At 45.7% G+C, this 10,900-nt stretch overlaps 1 non-coding gene across 1 annotated transcript; it reads right to left on the bottom strand.

Annotated features, from left to right (window-relative positions):
• Positions 1 to 833: 833 nt before the first annotated feature.
• Positions 834 to 1,002, bottom strand: LOC112550073. Its single transcript, XR_003093737.1, has one exon. It is a non-coding gene; the product is annotated as a U1 spliceosomal RNA (small nuclear RNA).
• Between the last annotated feature and the right edge of the window lie 9,898 nt (positions 1,003 to 10,900).

The raw sequence follows: 10,900 nt of genomic DNA, 5'->3' as shown, positions 1-10,900 counted from the left end.
AGTCAGTGCATGTTTTCATTACTGTATGGCCCAACTCTCTACATGTGAGCAGCTGTTTCTAAAAATATCAAACTATTTTTGAGTAAATAGATCTGTGTGTGACAAACATCCTGAGTGCCCCCAAAGATATTAATGAAGTAGATGGGTACAATACTCATCTCAAACTGTGTAGAACGTAGTTTGGATACTGGCATACTATTATTTATCCTTTTACTTTAACACCAGTTTCTCACCTACCCACGCAGTGTCAGGGTAGAGGAAGTAGAAGAGCCTACTCCTTCAGAAACAAAATATAAATGGTTCCTTACACAGTTTGTTTCTTAATAGACAGATTGTTTTACTGTATTTACTCGAATACAAGACAAGGGTTTTTCCCCAATCAGCATGGGGAATCAGCTCCTCATCCTATATTCACATACAAGGAAACCTCATTAAATACATTGTCTATCTTTAAACTGCTGCCAAAAGCAGCATGTGTTCAGTATGGAAACCAACTATGAAGTTGATTAAAAGCAGCCAGCACTAATCATGACTATAAAACACATGGCCCATATTAGGCAAACATACTGATTTTTTTTAATTTCCTTTCTGAATTCTGTTGGGCAAAGCCCAATATTCAAGTTCCAAATTTCACCTGAGCAGAACTCAATCATTCAAGTGTATGTGTGTGGCTCTACCACCAAGCAAGCATCCTTCCTCTCAGACCCATCAGTTTGGGGTTTCAGATACTCTCCAAATCCATTCCACATATCTTACTTGCAAGCCCAGAAGCCTTGGGGTTTAGATGCCTCCAGTCTCACTTGCTTCTAGCCAAAAGGCTAAGGAGCAAGCCAAGCAGGAAGCATGAATGCAGTCCCCTCATTGCCACAAAACTGTGCAGTTGAATTTCCTGCATTCAGAGAAACTCACAGAGGTCAGCCTACCCAGAATGCAAGGGACAGACCTACCCCTGGGAAAATGGGATAACCACCGTGTTGAATATGGTATATCCCTTGCAAATATACTGATGCAGCACATCTGAATAAGATATGTGCTAGTGCTTGTGATGGGCACACCTGAGCTGCCGACTCACTAAGATATGGGTGGTCAGCATGGGCGCAGGATGTGGGAGGAGGAGCCTGCACCCTCACTGGAGCAGGGGGTTTGCACATAGGTGGCTAGAACTAGCCCGCACCCAGGTGGTTGGACTGTAATTTGGCCAACCAGTGCCATGCCGTCTGGAAGGGAAGTACCAATTGGCGAGGTGGAGATGGGTTAAAAGATGGGCTGGCAGGAAGAGACAGGGGATGTGCCGGAACTCTGGAAGCAGATTTGCATATCTCCCCTGTGGCAAGAGAGCCCAGGAAGGAGCCAGATGCTTGCCACTCCACCGGAGCCAGGGATCACACTGTCCCAGATGCTGTGGGAGCTCGACCCTCACCTGAAATTCCACACCAAATGAACAAGGTCAGACAGAGAGGGCAGCTTGGAAGAGCTGGGAAGGGGAACAGCCGGAGGAGCTGCAGTGAAGCAGCTCTTCAATGTAGCGGGCCCAGCAGGAAGGCCCACAGGCCAGAAGTACCTCAGTAGGTGACTGGCAGAAGATTAAGCCCTACTCAGGCATGGCACAGGTTGACCTAGAGCTGCACTATACCTTGCTGGGAGCTTGAGCAGGGAGAGCCTGCATGATAGGGACAACCCACATGGAGGCATAGGGAACCTGACCAGGAGGGTCAGAAGTGGTGCCCAGGGCACCAGACTAAAACCCACACGCCAGGAAAGGGGTAGCTCAGCATGCTAAGGCATCATCGCCCTGTCTGGCCAACAGGTGTGAGCTATTTACATTATATTACCGGTTACATTCCTGAAATTCCTGAGATAGAGGCACAAGCACGGCATGTGCAGATCTGATTCTCGTCACAAACCTATAGGAGAAGAAAGGATCACATCACAACCCAATGTATCACCAGGGTCCAGCAATAATACCCGAATGGAAAGGGATGTGGTGCAGGAGACAATGATCCCCACAGAAGCTATGCCAATGCAATCGTATGAAGGTGTGGCAGTGAGAAGCTGGCTGCCACCAAAGGAGATAAACTGGAAGTGCAGGAGAAGCTCCAGCAGAGGGACGAGTTGGCATGTTCAACACCAACACCAAGGAGAGCAACCCCAGCACCAGTACCAGCACATTTTGTGAGTGCGTGCCAGCTCCGATTGGCTGGGCAGAATCTGGATTTCGGAATAGAAGAGGCCCATGACACAAAGGAGAGAAGACTGGAGTTGTAAAGAACAGTGTCCAGGCACAAGTTGCCCCAGGTGAATGGTGGGAGCCGATGCCGTGGCCCACAGATAGAGACTTAGAAGAGTCTATGGATTTACTGGGAAAATCCTCATGGAAGCTCCAGAGTGACAAGTGGTCTCCAGATGGCGAGGATCCTGTGGAGAGAGAAGAAAATAAAATGTCAAACTGTGAGTGAAGGGGACAGTGAGAAACTGGTGTTTTTCTCACCCCAATCCCTTTGCTAGGAAAGACTGTGAGTAGTCAATGTGAAAGACTAAAAACCTAACGGGAAACGGATGTTGTTAAAGACAGAAGGATTACACTGTAAGAATTCATTTTTTTTCATTTGGGAACTATTTATTTTGCTTTCTAAAGTGTCAGGATGTTATTGGTGGTGCTGGACTTTTTAAAGGCCACTACAGCTGGACCTTACTTACCTGAGTTGAAACCTTAACATCAGGTTGGTTCCAGGAAGGGTGTAGGGGAGGCGGATCCCCAGGATACATCATCTTAGTGGACCAAGTGTCGATTCATGGAGATATAAGACCTTCCTCCCATTCTTTATAACCAAAAGCAACAAGAAGTGGCAGACAAGAGCACTGGGCACTATAATATTTGAGTCAGCAGGCCAAACTGTTCACCGGTAGGGGTGAGAGAGTAAGGAATCATGCTGAGAGGAGCAAACACCTGACTAGAGAGTGGCGCAGGTGTTTACATAAGGGAGCCACTGATATCACCCCCTTAAATATGTAGGTTCATTTGAAAGAACAACCAAGTCACAGAAGGCAAGAAAGGCTAGGTGTGTCATGACCAGGTGAGCAGGACACATCCATGGCCCATCAGCAGTTGTGTCAGTCATGGACCAGTCACATTGCCCATTAACTACAGTCCCCCTTAGTGCTGACTCTTTTAAGTAATAGTGAAAAAGAGAGATTTATTTTCCCTGCTGTAGCAGTGGAAGAGGGACAAATTCAAGGCAAACCTTCAATAATTAAATTCTATGCCTGGAAAATTATACAATTTTATAAATGTTCCATATATAGAATCTCATTATTGGGGGGGGAGGGGGGGGCTGTCTTATATTCATGGTCATCTGATATTTGAGTAAATATGGTAATTTTTATAAGGGCCCCTGTCAAGGTCAGATACATGTTTTCTGATGATGCAGTTTTATGCCTAAAACATTGTTTTTTTTAATCCTCTGCTTCTCAAGCTTTTTCTTCAAAATATATTTATTCAGAGGTTTTCTTGTTGCTTTTTTCCATAAAGTAAATCCTGTCAGTGAAAACTCAAACTCTACATTTAAATATTTTATGATATATATAATTAAATATTTTATATATATATAATGTTATTATATTTTCTTATGTCTTTCCATCCACTTCACTGTTACATAGGGAGCACAAACATAATATCAACTTCCTAGCTTTTCGAAAGCAAGTGTAAATGTTTGCAGCCTTCATTTCTGATAATCACAGAGCAATTATATATCAGATATAGAACCTGGTGTGTTTACCATGTGCAGTCTGGTGTAATTCATTGCAACAAGTATAGTGGGAAAGGTTACATGCTAAATTGCTCAACCGTTGTGATGATTAGTCATGCTGGCATGGAGTGCACGTAAGTGATATACTGTAGGCTGCTGTTTGTGAAAGTGAATAGCAGTAGGCTTTTTAAATAAGACGATTCCTAGGTAAACAGCTTCAATTTAATGGAAGACTTCCATCTTTATAGCTGTGTGACGGATGTAAGGGTGCAAAAACTTGAAGAATGATGTCGTTTGTAGAAAACTACAAGTTTTCCTAACTAAACTTTACATTTTTAAGATGCATCTGGAATATTATTATACCACTAGCCAATTGCCCATCAAAAATGACAGGGGGGTGAGGGTGGCCAGGGACAGCAGCCTGTGTCCAGCCCCACTCTCCACCCCCTGCACCTTCGGGCCAGGGCGCACTCTCCCTCTCCCTCCCCACCGCTTTGGGGCCAGGGCTGAGCTGCACCCCTCCATTTGCTGGCCCTGCCCCGCATTCTCTCCATCGTCACCTGCAGGGCTAGGGGGGCATGGCCAGCAGTGCTGGCCTTGCCCCCTGTCCTCCCTGTTTTTGTGGCCTGCAGGAAACAGGGGAAACAGGGGCACACCATTGCCTGCTGGGGGGTGGGGTAGGGACACAGGCCTGGGGCCAGGCTCACTCCCCCCACCCCCACCCAGGGGGCCAGCAGGAACAGAGCCCAGCATCTGGCCCTGTGTCTCTGCTCCCCTCGTCTGGCTCCACCCCCTCCAATTTGGACCTGACCCTGGTTCCCCGCCTCCCTGTCATTTTGGGACCAACCCCATTCCCCCCCGGCAGTTCAGGTTCAGGGCCACTCCCCCTGTCCCCACCCTACCGCACCAGCCCCAATCCTATTCTCTTCCCTCACACCACCATTGCCTCCTCCACGGAGCAGGGGGTGGGTGCTGCCCTTTTCCCCTACTCTGGTGCGGGGCTGGGCCTGGCACCCCACCCTTCCTGCCGCCATTGCAGGGCCTGGTGCACTTCCCCCATACCTTCCATTTTGGGGCTATGCCAGGCCCAGCATGCCCCCCGCACATTCCCTGCCACCACTGTCGCCACCTCCAAGGAGGAAGCTCCTCTGCTCTCACCCTGCTATTCCATCTGCTCCATTGCCGCCACCTCCAGGGAGCAGGGCAGGGGGGCAAGGCCAGCTGTGCTGGCCTCACCCCCTCCCTCTGTCCCCCGTGTCCCCACCATCATCAAGAGAAGGCTGAGAGGGGATCTGGTGGCTGCCTACAAACTTGTCAGAGAGGGGCAGCAAGGAATAGGAGATACTCTGTTTACCAAGGCACCTCTTGGAGTAACTAGAAACAAAGGCCACAAACTGACAGAGAGCAGATTTCGACTAGATATCAGGAAGAACTTCTTTACAGTAAGGGTTACCAGAATCTGGAATGGGCTTCCAAGTGAGGTGGTGCTCTTCCCTACCTTGGAGGTCTTTAAGAAGAGACCGGACAACCACCTGGCTGGAGTCATCTGACCCCAGGACTCTTTCCTGCCCAGGGCAGGGGTTCAGACTTGATAATCTGCTGAGGCCCCTTCTGACCCTAAAAACCTATGAAATCTATGAAATTATGTCATTTTTTCACACAATATATAGATCAATAAACCTCTTAAACAAACTTTATTCAGAATCCTCTAAAAATAGATAAGTAAGATTTACTCCATATTTAATCGTAAAAGATTTGTTGTCAAGGCAAAATCTTCACTGTGGGAAATGGCTAAAATGAGTTTGTGGTCTTGCTCTTCCTTGCCAGGAGGGTAAAGTAAATTAAACATTCATAGGATTTTGTAGTAGTCAACATCACTAAGCAGTTAAGTGGGGAGAAAGGCAGTTTGTATTCATCACATAGGAAGTTAACTCCCTGTTCAAACCTCCTGCCACTATTCTACTGAGCTAGAAAGGACAATGAGATAGCCAATCAGGAGCCTGAGGCTTCTGGCAGGAAGCCCTGCAATGATGATCAACTTGTGACTTAGTGGTTCCTTAGCAGCGACCTTCGGTGGGACTGGCCTCAGATCCTCTGCTGGGTGTGCGGGATGTTAATTTCTGGATTCCTTGTTGTTGAACAAGAAGTCCAAGGCTGCTCCTGTCTCCTCAGGATGGCAACACAAAACACACCTGTTCCTTTGTTTGTCTATCACTTTTGTAACTTCTCTTATCCCAAATTGTCCACTCCCCTGGCTTTGTGCCAAGCATTCCTTATATGGTGCACCAATCCCCTGGCACTGTGCCAGGCACATTCCTTATAGGGAAACTGCTGTCCCTTGCTTGCCCAGTGCCACTGAAGGCACTCTGTTCAATTTTGTTGCTTAATTCTGGGAAGGCCTGGACTTTGGCTAAAAGCCTTAGCATAAATCAGTTTGCCTATGGGTACTATAGAGTACCCACAGGCAAAATCCAAGGAGGAGAGCCAAAAAAGACCAACATGTGAGATCCTAGTATTTCTATCCAGTTTTTTAATAACTTAAATTGAGGAAAGAGCAGCGTGAATCATAAAGTTATTTTAAAATGGGGTTCATTCATCTTTACTTCCTTAAAGGCAACCCTACAGAGAGCAAACTTTTAACCAAATACAAGAATTAGGATTAAGACATTATCCAAGTGCCATATCTACTGTCCTTGCTTTTCCAGTTGTGAAGCTGGGCCATATTCACAACTATGCTAAAAGCTTCTTTTTTATGCATGATCAAAACATTTCAAATCCTAAAGCCTGAATTACCAATGAAGTCCCTAACCACTAGGGACTAGCCCTTGTACATACTTTTCCGAAGTCAGCAGAATAATACAACTGTAGCAGAGCAGGATTTAGTGCATGCAACTACTGTCTGCCATTTGAGAAGAAAGATGCAGAAGAAAAAATTAAAATAAAAAACTAGCTTGGTACAAGTGCTATTGATAAAAGAAAAAGGAATATATTCCAACTCTGATGATAGCTACTCTGGGAAAGTACCAGTAGTGTAGTTCAAGAACAGGTGTTTTTTTTCCTATATAAAGATCACCACTCTCTAGTTTCAGGCTAGAGGTGCACCAATACATCGATCCATATTGGCTGATGTGGCCAATAATGTTGCCAATAAATGCCACGTGCGTGTGCGCAGCTGCAGCATGCATGCAGCCAGGAGTGCAGTCCAGCAGCTTGGAGAGCAGTGTCCAGCCAGTAAGTCTGTGGGGGAGAAGGGGCATGGGTGGGGTGGGGGGGAATATTGTTGTTCATGCAGAACAGGATATACATTTTTGCCGTTCTCCATTATATTTTAGATTTAGACACCTTTCTCTGCCTGTAATAAGTACAACTGGTTAAAAATGGAAAAACAATATTGCTTAAGTTTCAAAATGTCACAGTTGTTTCTGTTTTATAAGGTTCAAAGCTGCAATTTTTATTTTTGTTAAATGCTGAATTTGTTTAATCTTGTCTGTCTTTGCCATAGACTAAAATATAGTGTCTGATATCAAGGTTTACTTTTCTACCGCTTTCTTGCCAATGTTGTCTTTTGGCTCTTCTATGATGTCTCTAAACTTCCTTAACTTTGGAAAAAGTTTCAAAATAGTAAAAGGAAAAAAGATTTTTTAAAAACATCAAAATGTAAAAAACCTCAACTTGAATTCTCTCATATATATGGTAAAGGGAAAATACAGGAAAGGGTAATAAACAAGAAAACAAAAACAATAAAAATGGAAAATGTTCAGTTTTAGCAAAAAGCAGGAATTAAAAAAAATTATTAAATAATTTTCAGTTTTTAATAGATTTTTAATTTCAACTAGCTCTGTGTTTTTCTCATCAATATATTAATAATTTTAAAATTATTCTGCTCTGGGAAATATGGGTGTAACATAGGGAAGTTTCAAAAGATTAGTCAATACATAGTATATGTCAAGCTTCGAGCCTTACCACAAGAAAATACTTGTGCTTCTGTTGTTTTATAGGGATGAGTACGGCAACAGAATAAAAATATTCATGATGTGTCAGACTACGTGACCAAGAGACTTCAAATGCTGCTCTACATAGCTCAGACATGAGTAAGATGGCCAGTACAGTTTATATGCCTTAATAAGACAGAGTGGAATATGTTGACTAACATGCTTTTGACCCTGTTGAACAATTTAATAAAAAATGTTTTACCTCACTTGAAAGATCTACATGATGAGTGAGTGCCATAAAATGTGTGTTCCAAACATTTTGCATGTCAGGTCCTCACATTATACCTCTTTGTAACCAACTTATTTGCACCTATAAGGTATGAAGTTTCATGGGTACAATGGATGTAGCACACACTGCTAGCTCATCCATTGCATGAGACATTAAGCATTCAAATGAGAGTTCTTCTCTGTTACAGACTGTCACCAAGTCAGTGTCACCTTGCGCGTAAAGTTTGTCGAGCTCAGTGTCGTCCTTTTAGGTTAAAAGGAAGTTTTTCTCTCTCTCTTCAAGGGAGAACTATCACAGTCCTTAGCCTGCCTCGCCCGCCCTGACTTATACTCGTAGATTCATAGATGCTAGGGTTGGAAGGGACCTCAGTAGGTCATCGTGTCCGACCCCCTGCCCTGGGCAGGAAAGAGCACTGGGGTCAGATGATCCCAGCTAGGTGCTTGTCCAGTCTCCTCTTGAAGACCCCCAGGGTAGAGCAGAGCACCACCTCTCTTGGAAGCCCATTCCAGATTCTGGCCACCCTTACTGTGAAGAAGTTATTTCTAATGTCCAGCCTAAATCTACTCTCTGTTAATTTGTGGCCATTGTTCCTAGTTATTCCAGGGGGTGCCCTAGAGCATCTCCTATTCATTCCCCTGATGAAGCCACAGGATCACCTCTCAGCCTTCTCCTGCAAAGGCTGAAGAGATCTAAGTCCCTCAGTCTCTCCTTGTAGGGCCTTGCCTGCAGGCCTCTGACCATACGAGTGGCCCTCCTCTGGACCTTCTCACAATTCTCCATATCCCTCTTGTAGCGCAACGCCCAAAACTGGATGCAGCACTCCACCTGCGGCCTAACCAGTGCCACATAGAGGGGAAGCATCACCTCCCTGGACCTGTTTGTCATGCATTGGCTAATGCATGATAAAGTGCAGTTAGCCTTGTTGATCACTTCATCACATTGACGACTCATGTTCATCTTGCAGTCAACTATGACTCCAAGATCCCTTTCTACTGCTGTGCTGTTGAGAAGGTCACCCCCCAGCCTGTAAGTGTTCTGGTGGTTGTTCTTGCCCAGGTGGCGCACTTTGCGCTTGTCGTTGTTGAACTACATCCTATTTTGTTTTGTCCTTTTTTCCAACCTGTCCAGATCCGCCTGGATCCATTCCCTACCCTCTGGTGTGTTAACTTTGCCCCATAATTTGGTATCATCTGTGAACTTAGACAGGGTGCTCTGCATGCCCTCATCCAAGTCACTGATGAAGACATTGAATAGCACTGGCCCAAGGACTGAGTCTTGTGGGACTCCACTGCCCACATCTTTCCAGGTTGATATTGACCCATCCACCACCACTTTCTGGGTGCAATCCCTAAGCCAATTTGCCACCCACCTGACTTTATAATCATCTACATCACAGCCTGTCAGTTTATTTACAAGAACAGAATGAGATACCATATCAAAGGCCTTAAAGTGTATATGAAAAGGCAAGTAGACAGACTGCTCCTCACCCATCAGCTGCTGGATGGGCTCTCTCCTCAGCTTGCCACCAGATCCGGTTTCTGGGAAGCTTTTGAATTCCCCACCTGCTACAGGGGTCCAATCACCAACCATCATTACTGCACAGCTGGAGCTACTTCAGCTAAAAGAGATAAGGGCTCTGCATCAGTGGGATTCTGCCTCACCTCAGAGGTACCTACGGAGCCACAGCTACATCCCTAACTGCAGTTCCTGTTTGAGCTGGCAGCCTCTCTTATCACTGGCTCCCAGCTCTGCTGCCCATCCCCATGCTGCTGAAGACCAGCGGAGATGCCCTCCCAGCTCTGCAACTCTTGGGTTAGGACCAGGTGTCTGGTGAGCTTTGGGGCCCCGAGCAATTAGGCCAGGGTGGCAAGCAGGGGTTTTCCCCTGTTCTTCTCCCCAACTCTGCCACACAGACCAATGATTTTCAGTGGAAAATCAATACATAAAAGAACAGATTGGCTTCAGAGATGTAAAAAATAATATACAGCTCCCAACCCAAGTTGCTGTGGTTAGGCTTCTAATATCAGTATATTGGTATCCCATATTTCTTTACTCTTTGGCTATTTATGGTGACACAGTAGCATTACTTCATGATTCCTCTATTTCATACATCCTTTTAGCACCCCTTATACATTGTAGGTTCTACACTTAATTATAGAGTGAGTTAAATATCTATGTTCCTGCACATTCTCTGGGGTTTGTTTTTCAAAGACACTTTTGTGGGAACTCTAGTTATATTATACTCTCAGTAGACACAGGGTGTGTCTACACAAGATGCTTTACTGCACAGTAGACTATAAATACAGGTAGTAGATTTACTTCAGAGTAGCACACGGTTACATAAATGCCTGGCCTGGGAGCCTGGGTAGGCAATGTCCTCTTGCCCCTGCAAAAGGCAGCTCCTGGCCCTGGCTCTGAGATCATTGTCCCCTTCTCCAGCAGCTGCCTTCTGCCAGGGCTGGCTCCAATTGCAGAGCCCAGGTGGGGACTGTGGTGGGCCAGTAGGGGGTGCTCCTGTGCTGAGGCACCCACCTCACTGTGCTTGACCACCTTTCAGGCTCTGAGTACCTCCCTAGGGGGTGCCTCACGACTGGTCGACCCCCTTCCTGGAGCACACCTGCTAGCCTGGGAGTAACACTGCCACCACCCAGGGTCTGGACTGTTCCCGGCCATGTGCCCCATGGGAAAGACAGGCCTAGTAGTCCTTCGGGGTACTAGACACACTCCAAGAACTTGGAGTACTTCCCTCAGTCTGAAGCACAAATAGTGGTCTCTCTTAGTCAACCGAACCAAGGGGACTCCAAGGCATAATCTAGACCCTCTCCCAATAAGGCTTCCATGCTAGGTAACAAAGAGAACTTTACTGGTTACAAGGAGTAGGTTTGGAATAGAGTACAGAGTTGAGCAATATCAGAGAAATCCCATACAGCAAA

This window comes from Alligator sinensis, unplaced genomic scaffold, assembly GCF_000455745.1.
Source record: "Alligator sinensis unplaced genomic scaffold, ASM45574v1 scaffold720_1, whole genome shotgun sequence".
NCBI lineage: Eukaryota > Metazoa > Chordata > Crocodylia > Alligatoridae > Alligator > Alligator sinensis.
Note: the sequence above shows the minus strand (reverse complement) of the source record. Positions and strands in the feature narration are given on the sequence as shown.